Source organism: Artemia franciscana, chromosome 7, assembly GCF_032884065.1.
Source record: "Artemia franciscana chromosome 7, ASM3288406v1, whole genome shotgun sequence".
NCBI lineage: Eukaryota > Metazoa > Arthropoda > Branchiopoda > Anostraca > Artemiidae > Artemia > Artemia franciscana.
In genome coordinates this window covers 58,853,270-58,871,643 of record NC_088869.1, presented here as the reverse complement: position 1 = coordinate 58,871,643, position 18,374 = coordinate 58,853,270, and the positions used below count along the sequence as shown (strand labels likewise).

The following is an 18,374-nucleotide window of genomic DNA, read 5'->3' as shown; positions in this document are numbered from 1 at the left end:
TCCTTACAGAAAAGAATGACACACAAATTGATTCTTTGTCTACCTAAAAATGAAAACTCGGATTGGATACGGATTATAAAATTAGTTAGCTGATCGTCAACTATCAACTTAACGAAGTGATCTAACTCCAAACTTTGAATTTTTCATTAACAACACACCTACAATAGAATTGTTACTTTGATTTTTGAATCCACAGAGTTACCTACAGATAAATGACACAAGCAATTTGTCTTTGTGTCCTGAGTCTTGACTCACGATTAAGAATCCCCCCCCCAACTGGTAATAATAGATCACTAATATCATATGGGAATGCAGGTCAACCAAGAAATTCAAATTTTGCTGGAATAGAATTGCCGGTGTGCATATTCGAGATTCCATAACTGACATAGGGACAAGGTGAACATACTAATCAATTTCTTTATGTTTGCAATTTCCATTACAGCAATCAATTAACTTACATATACACCCCCTCCCCCCATTTGATGGTCTCATATTTGTATTCCTAATGTTTTTCTTTGTTATATCAAGGCAGTCATACAATCAAGCTCCTATGTTAAACCGGTTATCTTCTTGGTTTGTAATTTATTATGCTACTGTGTGTGTTTAAGTGCGTAATTTACCAAATTACTAAATAAAATGATTTTAAAAAGTTAAGAATAATGGCAAAAAACATAAGAATCTGATTAGTAGAAACGGTGCTTGTGTATTACCGCCACCACACCCAAGAAGTGAAGCTAGGTTAAGCCTCATGAAACCATTCTTACTGCATAATATGCAGAATAATTGCAGCTGACATATTTTGCATGCAGACTCGCTATGCTTTACCAACCCCCCCCCCCCCTTAATGTGCAAAAATATAGCCCAAATTACATATTTTCAATGCATTTACCCATCTGTAATTTGTTATTCTAGTTTTTGTTCGTCACAGTTGAATCAATTTACAGGTACACTTCGGGATGAAAGAAGAAACGCATTGCGAGAATAACCGGAAAATATATAATTTGGGCTATACATTTACACATTAGGGGGAAAGAGGGCAAAGTATAGCGGGTCTACATGCAAAATGTGTTAGCTACAATTACTCTGCATGTTATTGCTGACAAAGAATTGCTGGTACTTGTGTATTATTCAGAACACACTCAATAAGTGAATTTAGGTTCTTTCGTGAAAGAAACAACGATGCAGGTACATTTTAATTAAATATTATATATATAGAGTAGTTAGGATAGGTTAAGTTAGGGATTTGATATAATGCACCCCACCCCCGTAATCTGCAAATATATAGCCCAAACGTTGTATAAAGCTAATGAAATAAAACAAAATATGATGGAAATATAATACTTTATTAGGGAAATTGTAAAATTACAACTTAGGATTATGTAACCAGAACACAGAAATGTCGTTAAGAATCACGTTAAAAAAGGTCTTCCTTCTGCCTTTGCTGCCGCCCGCCACATGTACTCTACTAAGTATGATTGTAAATGATGCCGGGATGTACCTCGATACATCCCGAGGATTTTCGGGAATTTTTAAAAACCGGATTTTCGCGTCGTAGTTTGTTTCACGAAAGAACCTAACTTCACTTATTGAGTGTGTTCTGAATAATACACAAGTACCGAATTGTTTCATTAGGATTGATCCAACTTTACTTCTTGGGTGTGGTGGCTATAAGACATAAGTACCGTAGAATCATTTTGGATATTTTAAAGTAAGAATTCCCTTCTCTCAATGTTTTCTTTTAGTTCTGGATATTCCTTAGGGTACATATGGGACTATCAAAGGACAGGGATGTATTTGAAAATGAATCGATTAGTATATTTGAAAAGAGCAAACAAACAAAAAATCGAGTGTATAAGCCTAGAATCGGGGCTGCTGAGAAGAAAAAATGGTAAGAAAACAATTCTTATTTCATAATATGCGTCATAATTTTAGCTAACATATTTTGACTGCAATTCTGCTGAACTTTATTTCCCCCCCCCCGCCAATGTGCAAATATATAGGTCAAATTGTATATTTATCATGCATTTTGCCATCCTTCACTCTTATTTCAACTCGTGTAGCTGTAAATGAAATCAACTATGACGAAATCAGGAAACGGCAAAAACCATGAGAAACATATAGTTTGGGCTATGTTTTTGTGCATATCTCCAGGGGGGGGGCTAAAATATATTAGAACTACAGTCAAAATGTGTTAACTAGAATAATTATGCATAATATGAAGTTATAATTATTTTTTTAACATGTTTTCTTCTCAACATACCCAGTTCTTGGCTAATACCGAATCGACTAAGCTACATGTTCATCTTGTTATTATGTCAGGGAGCTTCGTGTACATTAACCGAAATGATAAATTATATATTATGATACAAATAAATGGACACTTTTGCAAGTTAAAAAGCAACCTTCTCTAGTCAACACGTATATAACCATCGAAGATAATTCAGGTCTTACCTTGAAACTTGTCGAAAAGCAGCAGATTGTCAAACACTGGCTTCTAAAAGCCTATGATATTTTTTAAAGACAAGAGAAAAAGCTCCCTCTTCCCTCACGAAATATCCCAAACCCCAACTCGGGAAAGTAACTTTTTGAAAAGAAATCAGCTCGATCATCCAGCCACGAGACACGACAGGGTATAGTTACTAAAATACACATTCGTCATTTTTTAATGAAAAGCCATTGACTGCGTGCAATCTCTTGAGACTATTAAATAAAAAAAACGAGTTTTTTTAACTGAAAGTAAGGAGTGACATTAAAACTTAAAACGCACAGAAATTACTTCGTATATGAAAGAGGCTGCTTCCTCATCAACGCCCCGCTCTTTACGCTAAAGTTTGACTCTTTCTCTCAATTCTTCTTTTTAAAACAGTAAAAAACTTTAGCGTAAAGAGCGGGGCGTTGATGAGGAAGCAGCCTCTTTCATATACGAAGTAATTTCTGTGCGTTTTAAGTTTTAATGTTGCTCCTTACTTTCAGTTAAAAAAACTCGTTTTTTTTATTTAATTTATGAACGTTTTTGAATCAATGCATGTTTTGATTTTGGCTCTCCGCAGAGGAATAATCAAAACGAAATTTGCATATTTTTTTTTGGGGGGGCTAAATGGCTTCCTCATAATTTTGATCGAATGATTTTGAGAAAAAAAGAGCGGGGGCGAAGCCTAGTTGCCCTCCGTTTTTTTGGTTAATTAAAAAGGCAACTAGAACTTTTAATTTTTTACGAATCTTTTTATTGGTAAAAGATTTACGTAACTTATAAATTAGCTTACGTAAAGAACTTTTGTATTCTCATGTTTTTATTACATATATGAGGGGATTCGCCCCATCGTCAGTACCTCGCTCTTTACACTAAAGCTTAAATTTTAGTCGTCCCCAAAGACATAGTTATAAGGTTTCTCGACTACGCTGAATAAAATGGCTATCTCAGAATTTTGATCCGTTGACTTTGGGAAAATGATTAGCGTGGGAGGGGGCCTAGGTGCCCTCCAATTTTTTTGGTCACTTAAAAAGGGCACTAGAACTTTTCATTTCCGTTAGAATGAGCCCTCTTGCAACATTCTAGGACAACTGGGTCGATACGATCACCCCTGGGGAAAAAAAAAACAAAAAAACAAATAAACACGCATCCGTGATCTGCCTTCTGGCAAAAAATGCAAAATTCCACATTTTTGTAGATAGGAGCTCGAAACTTCTACAATAGGGTTCTCTGATACGCTGAATCTGATGGTGTGATTTTCGTTAAGATTCTATGACTTTTAGGGGGTGTTTCCCCCCTATTTTCTAAAATACCGCAAATTTTCTCAGGCTCGTAACTTTTGATGGGTAAGACTAAACTTGATGAAACTTATATATTTAAAACCAGCATTAAAATGCGATTCTTTTGATATAGCTATTGGTATCAAAATTCCATTTTTTAGAGTTTTGGTTACTATTGAGCCGGGTCGCTCCTTACTACAGTTCGTTACCACGAACTGTTTGATAACTTAAACAACAAGAAAACACTGTAAAAAAAAATTACACCTCTTACGATAGTCAAAAACCGACTGAATATTGTAAAATACGCTCAAAGCAGCGTTGCCGCTGTTTTGAAATAAACTGTACCAGTTTACCGACTAAAATTATGGTGCAAAAGATTGATTTTATCATCTGAACAGCAAGTTATAAATATTCCGTAGTAAAACGAGTATTTTCGACCAACTAACATTTGAACAGATATCCGAGTCAGAAAGGCGCAAGTTAAAGCCAAATGTACTAGAAAATTTGTATTATAACAACAAATTCCAGGTGAGCCAAAACCTCTAAATTGCACTAAAGACGGTACAATTGTACTTCGTCGAAAGTACAACTGGTTGGAAGAAGAGACACGCATTTAGGCTTCAGCTTAAGAGGTATAAGGATGTGTTAATAATAAATTTCAAACTTATTGTTTTCACGTAGACCATTGACGTGAGGTTTTCAGAAGATACACTAATAAATTCCATAAAAAATAGCAACAATAGAAAAGATTAAGTGTATTTTGACATTTAATGCACCATTCATCCAATGACAAAAAGTTCCAGAAGATTTAGTATTTACTTACGTGCTTCAGTAGGCTATGCAAAATATTTTGTCAAAACCCTTTGATTTTGACAAAATCCCGCTCAAAAGTCAGGTCAAATTCGTTTTGTTCAACGCGCTTCATTGGCTTAAAAAAAAAAAAAAATTAAAAGAAGTTTTTCAGTGTATGATCATAATTTTTGATTATGTTTAGTTTAGGTAACATTAAAGATTGAAATTTTGTGTGAAAAAGATTATTACGTTACCGAAGGGAGAGGAGGTGGATTTTTTTTAATTAAAAAAAGCGCATCATTGGCTTCTAACTTTGTACATTGACAAGAATACTCCCTGACAATAAAGAAGATAGTAAAGTGACAAAAGCATATTTGATAGTCAATCAATTTTTTTTATTTTGTTAAAAAACATAATAAAATACATAGGCATATTTTGCATAGCCTACTTAAGCACGTAAGTAAATACCAAATCTTCTGGAATTTTTTGTCATTGGATGAATGGTGCATTAAATGTAAAAATACACTTAATCTTTTCTATTGTTACTATATTTTATGGAATTTATTAGTGTATCTTCTGAATATCTTACGTCAATGGTCTACGTGAAAATAATAAGTTTGAAATTTATTATTAACATATCCTTATACCTCTTATTATGTGCTTCACTTTCTAGCGCCAAGGTACTTTATTGGCCTTTATAGCCTCATCAATCCGTAATGATATCCTCTGAGAAAAAGCACGAACTTATACCCCACATTGAAAAAAAATTAGGTGATTGAAATTAGGTGGCTTCTGATTTTTAACGTACAAATGAAAATTAAGCTTTCAGAAAGTAGAATTGAAAGGCACCATATTTCCCAACTTTTCGTTTTTAGCTTTTGACCCTCCTCCTTCCAGATCTGCTCTTTGACCCTCCTCCTTCCAGATCTGCTCTAAGAGGAAATTGAGTAGCATGAATTCTTTCTAAAAAGTTAAATAATATTTTTGATAGGTTGATTTGTTTCACTTCAGTTCAAGAATTATTTTTCTATTTTGTACTTTCAGGCCACTTTTTGCAGGATAAGACTATTTAAGCACTGTAACCTCTGAGGCTGCAAAAATTTCTGAAGTTGCTCAAACTACAAATTTGGTCAGAAATCTAAAACTATTAATGAAATCATAAATTAAATCCTGTCAAGTACATATTTAAAAAACGGTGATAATTGCGGCCTATGAGCGTTTGCCTTCTCCAGCATCCTCTCCACTCAATCTTGGTGGATTTGAATACGTTTGACTCATGGATCATGGTCAGTCAAAATCATGATTACTTAATCTTTTAGATCAAAATGACAACTTTTAACCGCTAAAAGGAAGTAAGAGTCCATAATTATAAGTCAAACTGAGCAATCATAGCAATTAGGGTGATTAAATATTTGTGTTCCAACTTGTATCAACTTTTGTTGTTCACTATGAGCCAGGGTTCTTTTATATTTACCATTTATTGCCATAATCCTTTCAAAATAGATTGACTTAATTCTTCAATTATTTAGCATTAAAAAGAAAAAGTAAGAAACAAATCCATTTTCACCCCTTGGAAAACTGAACGGTTTAAATTAAGAATGTACTCAGTTACTTTAAATTTAGTTTATTACTTATTTAGTAACCGCTTGAATTTATATCATGCTACTAAGTTTTAACTTTTCAGCATATATATTGTGTACTATAAATGAGGAGAAAATCGCCTTCTAATTAAAGCCAAAGCCTAACATTACACTCGAAAAAGTCTACCTCCATAAGACCAGAACACATGTATGAATATATATAACAATATTAAATTAAAATCAAATGAATGAATCACCTTTTGTGCGTGGGTGCCTCAAAACCTTTCCTAAAGAAAATTTGGTTAAGAGTCAAATCAAGAATATCTTTTCCCGTCATTAAGATGATTCTTGGTCTTGCAGATGTGGAGTGTTTCGGATTTAATCCGTATCTTTGGATTTAACTTGAAGGAGAATTGCCAAATTGAAAGTTCCTTGAATAATTTTTTCGTTCATTATATTTAAAAGACTCAGCCTGGAAGTACAATAGGGGGTTTGGGGAGCGGCCATCCTGTTCTTTCGCACTCCCTTCCTGTTTATATTCCCTAGATTTATCCAGGTACCCATTTAGACCTGGTTTGGCTCTGGCAAAACTCACACAGTTATGCTACTGACACCCATTCCAAACCAAATAACCAGCAACACCAGGGTTTCAACACCCGTCCTTGCAGACACAGGATTTCAAGTCTAAGGTACTAACCACTCCGCTAGGACGGTAGTAATACTTATGATACTTGGCAATGTTCGATAAATTCAAGGTTCGATTTATTGATCTTTAAAATCATAATCGTGCAGGGATTACCGAACGAAGCATATCTGAAGCTTCTGCTCACTTGAACACATAATCACCCATGTCACAACTCATACATACATTTAATAGCAGTATGGATACATTGTTCCCTGTTAAAATTAGAATGATGGAAGGTTTGCGAAATTGCGTAAGATGAGGACCAGTGATGAGTGGATGAGGGACCAGTGGTGTCAAATGGGGTAGGAGAAAAGGAAAACGATCAAAAATGGGTTTTTTAAGGCCAAGGAAAAACCAACAAAACAAACAATGGCAGTTTATAATTTTTTTTGCGAATGAATCGCTATTGGTTGTTAGGTATTTGGTTTTAATTCTTATAATTTTGGGCTTTTATTAAATTTTATTCATCTTTCAATTTTTTGTGTTTTTTTATTATTTTTCTTTTACATTGACTTTCCGCGTTGGTTTCGTTGGTTTTTCTTCGGCACATTCCTTGTATATATTAATTTGTTTCGCGCTGAAAAAGAGATGCGGATGTCCTCTCGAAATATTCGCTTTGTTTGTTCATTCCGTATTATCGTTTGGCCTTAAAAAGCTCATTTTTGATCTCTACTTTTCTTACATTGTGGCAGTCCATTGTGATTTCAGAAATTAAATCCTTGGGATATATATAATTCAATGACCATTTTGGAATTAGTGCCCAAAATTCATTCAAACTCGAACTGAATATAAACCATTTGTATGAAAGTAGAATTGTGAAATATCATTGAAATCAGAATTTTGCTAGAAATGATAATCTGTATTGCTTGAACATCCCAGGTACGGTTTAAGCCCCTTGTCCAGTATGCAAATTGCTAATTTGTGCTTCTTCCGATTCCCAATCATTCAGACAACATTTAGCTTAGAGGTTTTCTCCTGGCACTCCCACTCCTTCAAACCTCCACTTCCTCCAACTCAAACATCATATATACATTTAAAAAGGAAAAGATTACGTTATATATACTTCAAAAACAAAGTAATGACAGAATTGCCGAGGGATTGTTTTGGAATTCATATAAAGGAAGCTACTTGAACTTGGAATAGAGAGTCCACTCGAATTCGTCTCATGAAATGTATAAAAAATTTGTTTGGTGAATCTATCAGAATTTTGTTCCATGAAACTATTAAAGATTTCTAATTTGCCAAAATTTGGCTCTGGGACTCAGGAAATTATACTAAGGGAGCCTATCATATATTTTGAAGAGCGATTCTACTAAAATCTTGATGAAGGTATCTACCAAAATTTTACTCAAGGAATCTATTGAAGCTTTTCGCTGTAAATTCTTTCAGGAAATTTAACCGAATCTACCAAGGCCATGAGATACAAGGCTAGGTCACAGCTCAGTAGACTTGCCAAACTTTTTGGCACATTTTACAGGACAAGCATAGACTTGCGAGTTATTCGATTATTACTGAAACATACCTTGGCAAAATCATTCAACATAGCGACAAAGCAACCTGGAATGCCAACCGGCTTTTTTTTAAAAACCGGTTTCTGAGAATTTAATAAATTTGTGTCACTCAAGAATTCAGAAGCTTGAAAGGTATGATTAATAGGGGTGTAACTTGCTATGGAGCAGAGGGCAATTGCACCCCTCAGACCTCAGTTTGCCATCTTTCAGCTGAAATATGGTTTCTCCAAAATTATTGTCAAAACTAAGATAAGCATTTATAATTCAAGGATCCTACGAAACGGGTCAGTTTTCTTTAGTATGTCTTTATCTTTTTTGTTACTACGTTATTTTCACTTGATTTGGGGAAATTGGCTCCAACTCTGCCCCGCCCCAGGATTTTGACAAAATTTTGCGACTGATGATTAAGTTTGATTTTGGTTTCAAGGTTGGAATGAAGGAAAAAAAACAACAGGTATTTCAACTAGAAGTAAGGAGCAACATTAAAACTTAAAATGAACAGTAATTATTACGCATATGAGGGGGTTTTCCCCCTCGTAAATACATCGCCCTTGATTTTAAAGTTCAAATTTTGTTCCAATTCTTTAAGAATAACCTCTGAATCGCAAAGGGTTTATTTAGAATAAATAGCTCTTTGGAAAGTACTAAACTGAATTTAGCGCAAAGAGCGAGGTATTGACGAGATGGCGAACCTCCTCATAACGTGATAATTTCTGTTGGTTTTAACTTTGAATGTTACTCCTTACTTTCAGTTGAAAAAACTGGTTTTTTATTTTAATTTCTGATGGTTTTCTAAATAATGTTGGGAAAACCCTCCATGGAAAGAATCTCCCACGTAACCTTCTCCCCCCGACCCCCACCAGAAAAATCCCCCTGTAAACGTCTGTATGCTTCCCAATAGCCAATACTCTGTGTAAACAATGGGCGAAGTTCACAGCTTGCAGCCCTTCCCCTGGGGCCTGTGGGGGATTAAGTCATCCTCAAAGATATAGCTATTGGATTTTTTTGCTACGCTGAACAAAAGGGCTGAACCACATGGCACGCATCCGTGACCTTTACTCTAGCAAAAAATACAAAATTCCACATTTTTGCAGATAGGAGCTTGAAACCTTTACAGTAGGGTTCTCTGATATGCTGAATCTGATGGTATGATTTCCATTATATTTTTAGGGGTTGTTTCTTCCTTTTTTTTGAAAATAAGGCGAATACTATCGGCCTCGTAACTTCTGATGGGTAAGACTAAACTTGACTAAACTTTATCTGATTCTTTTGATGTATCTATTGGTATCAAAATGCCAGTTTTCCGAGTTTTGGTCACTATTGAGCCGGGTCGCTCCTTACTTAGAGTTCGTTACCAGGAACTGTTTGATTTATGCGTCTGATTCTTCCACAAAGTAACTTCTTGACAACTGAGAATTAAGCAGAAAACTAAGCCAATGACCTAGCTTTGACATATTTCTCGTCTCTTTTCTGATGATTAGGGTGAAACAAGCAGAATTAAAAAGCGAGTAAGCCTCTTTCCAGCATGACGACAAAAGTTACCAGGATAGTTTCGAAACAAACAAAATGGTTAGAAGGCATATTTAAAGTCTCGCCGCAGAGGTATTTTGCCACATTTGCAACCTACCAAAAGGAAAAGATTTTTCTTTTTAGGAAGACTACGTTCGCTCGAAAAGGGCACGTTATTTGGATAAATTAAGAGTTTGATTTAGTTTATGCTAAAGGCCCAAGAATTATTAGTTTCACTTGACATACCTTCCAAAATAATTTTTGTTTATTCTTAATAATAATGCACAATCAGAGCTTAGTTTTCTAAAGCTACAGTTTTCTAAAGAGGAAATTCGAATATCTTATGAAATTTTACCTCTAAATTTAGCGCGTTCTTGATATTAAAATCACATCAGTACTATCACAGGCCAACTAATCTTGTTTGAGGGAGCAAGGTGCAGCATTAGAGATGTGGTTTCCCCTCTATAACTGTTTATATAGACCTATTATTGGGCTTTTGAATCAGTGTCACTGTGGGATCCGTATGAATATGACACCCGCCCGAAACTCATTCAGACTATACTAATTCTGCACAAACCTGATTCTTTACCGCTGAGCCTGCAGCAGTCTAGTAGCTTGTATCAAATATCTATTTAGCACAGGTGCCCTAATTTCGACCACTCAAAATAGGAAACACAGGCAGCTCTCAGAAGCTATTCAGCTCGATTCAGAAAACCTAAAACGGTAAATTCAACACATACAGCTCAACCTAGTCAACCCAACAACAGGAGTCTCATCAGTCAACCTTTTCAAACCAACTCCCCCTCTAAAAAAACACAAGGAAAGATAACTCAGCATATGAAATTCAATCTGACTATACATGAATATATATTTATCTATTACTCAACCTGATTAAGCTGTATGGTCAGCCTAACCCACCAAAAACTTATACCGTTTAACTCAACATAAGTTTTATTTAGCTATTAATTCATTATACATTTAAATTAGAAAGCAAATTTTATTTCTTGAAAATTTTAGTTTTATTTTGGTTTTTCTAGACTTATGAGAAAAGAACTGTGTTTTTCAAAATGTATCTTATTTCAGTAAAGCATTAATCAAGTTCCAAGGGGACTTGACAAAATCTCAGCCTACTTTTGTTCACAATAATTTCTGTTTTATGCTTCATTTCCTGTGCCTTTTTTCTATTCATGTTTATTAGTTTAAGGTGTCATTTTTTCATTCACGGTAATTTTGCATCAACACTTTGAATTTCAAATTATTTCTAATATCTATTATAAGTGCTATTGAACCCTTATTTTAGTACAAAATCATTATTTGTTTTATTTAGTACAACATAAAAATTCTTTGCAATAAAGAAAATCAGTTTACAATATTGTAGGGAGCATAATATCAGGCCATCACACTTCTTCTGCGCGAAGCTTTCTTTTATAGGTTGCACAAAATGTCAGCAAAATCCTTTTGGGGGGTCGAGGTGGCTTGCAAGCGAATAAGCACCCTGAATTTGCCAAAAGTTTGTTATATCCTCGTATCAGATCTTTCTGGTGAAAATCTTGCCACACTAGTTAGTATTGATGAGCCTAATTCTAAATGCCATGACTTAAAAGGCACTTCTACTGACTAAGTCGTTAGGAACTTGAAAGGCTGCTTTTCTTTACAAAACCTATATGTGTTTTTTCTTCATGTACTTTTAGAAAAAAGAAAGAGAGGATCCATGCGGAAGACTGTAGAGCTTATATTTCCAATTTTTAAGCAATATATTCGAGTAAAAGCCTACATCCCCCCTCAGGACCTTGTGATTTTAACCGTTAATTCCTAATACTTTCAATAAATTTTCTATATTCTGATTTTGGAGAATTTTTCCTGATCCCAGAATCACACTCATCACTGCCTCCACCCATAAAAAGCATGCATGCTTTCGTGTCTGTTTTATATTTTTATTTATTTAACGGCTACTTCTTGTTTTTGAGATTGTTAGTTATTCTGTGAATACCAATAGTTCAATGATGTGTCAAACCGATGTAGTGTCATTGGTGACACTAAACTCCTTCGGTATTAGGCTAGATAAATAGCTTACTAATCTCTGTACCAAAGAAATTCCAATGTATCTGAAATCACTACTGAGCCAAAAATTCCAGTGACCCTAATTGTGTTCCGATTGGGAAGAGGCAGGGGGTAGGACACATTGTATTTCCAAAATGTAAAGATCTATAAGACTATTAAAATGTATTTTTGTACTTCCTGAAAATATACCAATCATTGGCACCTTTTCAAACCCTCAAATAACAAAGTTGCCACCAGTTGGAGCAGAACTGCTTGGTAATAGAAGCACCGTATAAAGAAAACTGGTGGTATTAGCATTATTAGCGCCACATACCCCCCTCCCTCCCTGATTCTAAAAGAACTGAAATTAGACGTCGCCAATATTCAATAATTATTTGGGCTACGAAGTATCCAATGTTGGTTTAACTTGGAGAAAAAGTAGAAACCAAGATATCCAAAGGACCCGCCTTCCCCGAAAAACCAATAAAAAAGACTTAGCGGAAGAAAAAATTGCATTTGTACCACACTCGCTTACGAATATACGTATTAAGTTATTGTCTATATGGTATATACTCGTCCTTCTAGGATACCAGAAATAGCAAGGGATGTCCCCCATTTCAGTTATTTTTCAGTTTCTGGGATGCCAAAACTAGCAAGTTGTTTTTTAGGTTTTAGATTCCATAGGGTACAGATCCGGCACCAAATGACCGATTATAGTTAGAACCTCTGGAAATTGCAAATAACCATACTGTATAAATATTGACGTTTCATTTTCTGTATGAATGAATGAATACTGTCACCCTTTACGAGCAGTGCTCTCTTAGGGTGTAGTTAGTTTACAGTCTGTGATTTGTTTTTTGTTAATAAACGAATTGAATTGAATTGTATCAACCTGCTACATGTAACCTGTTTTTTCCTTGAACGATTAGCATTTATAAAATAAGTCTCTTTAAGATATTAATTTAAGAAACTTAGAAAAAAAAAACAACTCTTTACTGAAACAAAAACAAACAAATGACCGTGGATTGTCAGTTTAACTGACATATACTAATAATTATTCCTTAAAGTTTGACTAAATTCTCTTAACCATTTACATTCATTATTCAATTTAACCTATTTCAAAACAAGGTATTTTTTATTCTATTTTTGAAAGAACCAAGGGAGCTCCTACCTCTCAGTTTAAGTGGAAGGGCATTATAAGCCTTAGCTCAGACTATGTCAGGCGAAATATCCGATCTCACTGTGGGCGTATGTCGAATATGGGCCTGTGTGGATAGTCTTGTAATTGGAAGATGCTGTTTGGCTACCAAATGGAATAGATTCCAAAAAGGCGGTGGAAGTAAGCCGGAGAAGAATCTGAAAGCAAAAAACAAGCAGGAAAGCTCAATCAGCGATTTCAGCGAAAGATAATCTTCTGTGTGTTTGACGGTCCTCAAGGCATTCTTTTGGATGAAATCCAGTTTTTTTAGATTGGATTTGAACGTCTACTGCCATACCATTGCGCAATGCTGTAAGTGGGGTTTGATGAGCGCATTGTAGAGAAGGGTAACTGTTTTGCGTGGGAATGTGTGCTTCCGTTTCTTCATGATACTCAGGTTCCTTGAAAGCTTTAGTTCTACAAGATGGATATGGGGAAGGAAGCAAAGGTTTTCATCCACTATTACTCCTATATATTTTGCACATCCATTCGCTGTTCGTTGAGCCTTTCAACGAGACGTCACAATTCCTGTTATTTCCAGGTGAAGGGTTCCTACCCTAGAAAATAATTGGATGCAAGATTCTTCGACATAAATGACAAGTTTGTTGGCATCCATCGACAGGTAGGCCTCTTCTTAGATGTTTTCAAGCTTCCAATGGAGTGAAGACATGTCGAATCCGCAGCAGGTCATTGTAGTGTCGTCGGCGGATGCTATAAGTTCATCTTGCTCGTTCCTAATGTCCTCATATGTTTGATCAAAGCATAGGTTACAGCATTTTGGAACTTTAAGGTTCAGGTTGAGGACACGAGTTAGGTCATTTACATGGACTAATAACAAAAGAGGACCGATGATCGATCCTTGAGGCACACCGAATTTCAAAGTAGTTGTCGTTCCTCGGGTCGTCACAAATGTAGATGCACCTATTTCGAAAGTAAGGTTCAAACAATTGCAGGGCTATCCCTCTCACTCCAATATGCTCCAGCTTTCCCAGTGAGATTGTATGATCTATACTGTCAAGCGCTTTTTTGATGTCAATCAATATAGCAGCTGGTAGAAGACCTGAGTCAAGACCCGAGTCAAGTACCAAATAAGTTAATGGCTCTAGGATAGAAGGTAGGACTGCCTTCATGGCTTTCGTATGTATCCGGTCAAATCCAGATGCTGATGCGCCTTTCATGGTCTTTACAATTAGCTCTACTTCAGTTGATGCCACTGAAATTATTGCCATTGATTTGGTGCATGCTGAGCCAAAGTAATGCTTGTAACTTTTCTGGGGACTTCTCGTACAATTAGCTGTAATTCCTCCTATTTCAGCTTATTTGTCAGAGTTATTTTACGACCTGAGTGGGTTCTGTAACAGCCTCTCCGTTGACGAAACCCTGGAAGGCAAATCTGCTCTCTTATCATTTGGTCGCCAAACCAAATTAATGACCTTCCAGACTTTTCGTTCATCTTTTCCAATTTGCGATAGTTTATTATTCACATAATCTTTTTTTGCTTTCCTCAGAACTGAATGAAGGCATTTCTTATACGTCTCATATCTCTCTGGGTTTTCTCGGTTTGGGTGGCTCCTGTAATTTACCCATAACTTATTTTTCTTATTTGTGCACATGAGTAAGCTTTCAGTAATCCATGGACATATTGGTGTATTTTTTCTTCCACGGTTTCTTGGTTTCTCTGTAAAACAGCATGTTTTATATGCAGCTATAAACACATTGTGGAAAATTTCAAAACCTTCTTTCACATCTTCTTTTGCTAGGATACTGTCTCACGAAACTCTTTCTTAACTCTCCTTTTAACAGTTTAAGCTTCTCTTCTATAATATTAATTAATTGTAGATCCTGGTTAGTCCTTATGAGCGGAGTTGACATTCTCGCTGTGTTGAAGATAGTGTGGATAGGAAAGTGATCAGATATGTCGCTAGTGATGACTGATGCCATCGCCGGAGATAATGTAGAAAAAATATTCGTAGTTGAAGGGTAAAGATTAGATCCTGACATAATAGAGAGAAGATCCATTTAGCTGTTTGTTAGAGGAAAGGCTAGATTAATGTCAAAATCACCCATGATGATCACATCTTGGTTCTGGTATCCTATTAGCTTTAAAATCTGGATTAGTCTGTACATAAAAGCAGAAACAGAACCTGATGGCGAGCGATATATTTCTCCAATCAATAACTTTTTTCTTAGAAGGCACAAATAGCTCAAGAAAAAGTGATTCAAAAATGCCTTCCACATTCCGGCTCAGTTGGTTGTTAATATGCAAAGCATATTCATTCCTCGCATAAGTAGCCAATCCTCCTCTGCGAGCTTCTTTCCTATGTAGAAACTTTGATCTGTGGCCTGGGATATCTCGGAAGCTATCTGTTTGTCCCGTAAGGAATATCTCATATAATCCTATTATGTCTGGTTGCACTTGTTGGCACATTGAATTTAATTCAAGAAACGATGAACATAGTCCTTGACAGTTAAGTGGAAGCAGAGAGAACTGAGAGTCAGAGCGCCCCTTTGTCAAATCTATTAAATCGAATTATTTACTTTTAGGAAATTTACTTTCACTAGATAACGGCAAGTCATCTTCATTGTTTATTTTTTCATCAAAAATTTTCTCCAAATCCAAAAAAGAATTCTCTAATTGTTTTAACCGGTTATAATTTTGTGGCAATGAAGAGGTGATTAGCCCCTGGGATGAGCAATAGGAAGTCAATACTTACCTAATAATTTCCAGGGGACAAGGACATATCTTGGAGTAAAGCAAAAGTCATGAGAAATACACACACCCGTAGGAGCTTTTTTGAACTCTGAAAAAGAAAAACAGAACAAAGAAAATAGAATAAATTGGAAAAAACTGAAATACACATTTTAAACAGAAAAATGTAAGCAAGTGGCAATCAATTAATATTGACAACTACTATAAAGGAGAGGAATATAAAATATATGACAAATCAAGGAAGGTTCGAGAACTTAATCAACTTCTGAGGCTGGCAAGGATGGGGGACAATCAGCATAAAAAACTAATCAATAGACAATCACCCTATACTGACAAAACTTATGAAAGAGAGGAACACAAAGACTTATTACTCTGAGTTTTATTCCTCAGGCTGAATAGTTGACAGTTTAACTGGGTCAAAGCAGTCATCTAGATACTTCGCCCAGTGTGAATTTTTAGACTTTTTAACATCCAATCACACTCTGATGCCTCGAACAAGACGAGTTTCTGTAACTTTCTCAGCTGTGACTTTAGATGTTTTTAGCTTGTACCCTAATGACAAAAGTTCCTTTCTTCTTTTACCAAGCTCCGCCAGTAAGTTTGTCGATATACTGAGCCCTGTCTTCTTAAGTTTTTCAAACTCCTTCATAATAAACAACCGGTTGAAGCCATCTAGGCTTCCAAAAATAGGCTCTACAACTTTGTTTGTCTGCGTCCCACTTCGGAGGCTCAGACCACTCTCTGGTTCTGGTTGACTAGATTTCTTTGAGATACGATAAACGGCAGTCATATGTATTTGGTCAACGTTATTTATTCCAAGCTTAGCCACAAAAATGAGACTACAGTCTGCTGAAGATTTTTCGAACCTTGCGAAGCTTCAATTCCGTGTATAAGGATGTTATTTTTTCTTGCATATACTTCTGTTTGCAAAGTACAAGTCTTTGGACGAGCTCAGTTTTGAGCAATTTATTTTCTGCTCTGAGTAGTTTATTTTCAGTCTGTAACTTCGAAACTAACTCTAACGTTTCAACCATCCACCGGTCAAAATGCTCTTTTGTCATTGCCATTACTGATTTCTGGCGATAATACCGCTTTGTCTATCTAATATACTAAAACATCATCGAGTAAAACTTACTCGCAAGGGTCGTCTTTTGTAATAAAAACAGTTATTACTGGGGCCCGCTTTCATCAAAAGCAAATTTAAAATCCTATTTGATCGAGGTTGTTCTCAGTGAAAAACACTGTGACTTGTTTGTATCCTAGGGGCGTGGCTATAGCAAATTCAATCAAACAGTTCGCGGTAACGAACTGTAGTAAGGAGTGACCCGGCTCAATAGTAAACGAAACTCTAAAAAACGGAATTTCGATGCTAAAAGATATATCAAAAGAATCGTATTTTTATGCTGATTTTAAATATACAAGTTTCATCAAATTTAGTCTTTGTCATCAAGTTACGAGCCTGAGAATTTTGCCTTATTTTGAAAAATAGGGGGAAACACCCCCTAAAAGTCATAAGATCTTAACGAAAATCACAACATCGAATTCAGCGTATCAGAGAACCCTATAGATAAAATTTCAAGGTCCAATCTACAAAAATGTGGGATTTCGTATTTTTTTGCCAGAAAACAAATCACGGATGCGTGTTTATTTGTTCGTTTCTTTGTTTGTTTTTTTTCCAGGGGCCATCGTATCGACCAAGTGGTCCTAAAGTTTTGCAAGAGGGTTCATTCTAACGGAAATGAAAAGTTCTAGTGCCCTTTTTAAGTGACTCAAAAAAATTGGAGGGCACCTAGGCCCCCTCCCACGCTTATTTTTTTCCCAAAGTCAACGGATCAAAATTTTGAGACAGCCATTTTGTTCCACATAGTCGAAAAATATTATAACTATGTCATTGGGGATGACTCCCCCCCACAGTCCCTAGGGGAGTGGATGCTAGTATCAAACTTTGACCAATGTTTACATACAGTAATGGTTATTGGGAAGTGTACCGACGTTTTCAGGGGGATTTTTTTGGTTTAGTTGTGGGGTTCAGGGAAGGGGGCTATATGGGAGGATATTTCCTTGGAGGAATATTTCATGGGGGAAGAGAAATTCAATGAAAAGGGCGCAGGATTTTCTAGCATTACTATTAAAAAAAAAAACAATGAAAATATAAACATTTAAAAGTTTTTTCAATTGAAAGTAAGGAGAAGCATTAAAACTTAAGACGAACAGAGATTATTACGCATATGAGGGTTCTAAAAATACTTTAGCATAAAGAGCAAGGTATTTAAGAGGAGATAAATACTTCGCTCCTTATGCTAAATTATGTTTAGTAATTTCAATCATTTATTCTACGGCCTTTCTGATTCAGGGGTCATTCTTAAAGAATTGGGACAAAACTTAAGATTTATTGTGAAGAGCGAGGTATTAACGAGGGGACAAACCCCCTCATATATATAATCAAAAATATAAGAGTATAAAAGTTTGTTACGTAAGTTAATTCTTAAGTTACGTATATTTCTTACTAATAAAAACGTTCGTTAAAAATTAAAACTTCTAGTTGCCTTTTTAAGAAACCGAAAAACTGGAGGGCAATTAGGCCTCCTTCCCCACCCCT

General features: G+C 35.7%; 1 protein-coding gene and 1 long non-coding RNA gene across 2 annotated transcripts in view; one reads left to right on the top strand and one right to left on the bottom strand.

Annotated features, from left to right (window-relative positions):
• LOC136029541 (uncharacterized) overlaps positions 1-18,280 on the bottom strand; it is a 59,345-nt gene extending 41,065 nt beyond the window's left edge. The window contains exon 1 of the long non-coding RNA XR_010618064.1: positions 15,780-18,280. This is a non-coding gene — a long non-coding RNA (uncharacterized LOC136029541). The remainder of the gene's footprint in view (positions 1-15,779) is intronic.
• LOC136029539 (uncharacterized) overlaps positions 1-18,374 on the top strand; it is a 59,221-nt gene that overhangs the window by 31,239 nt on the left and 9,608 nt on the right. The window lies entirely within an intron of this gene.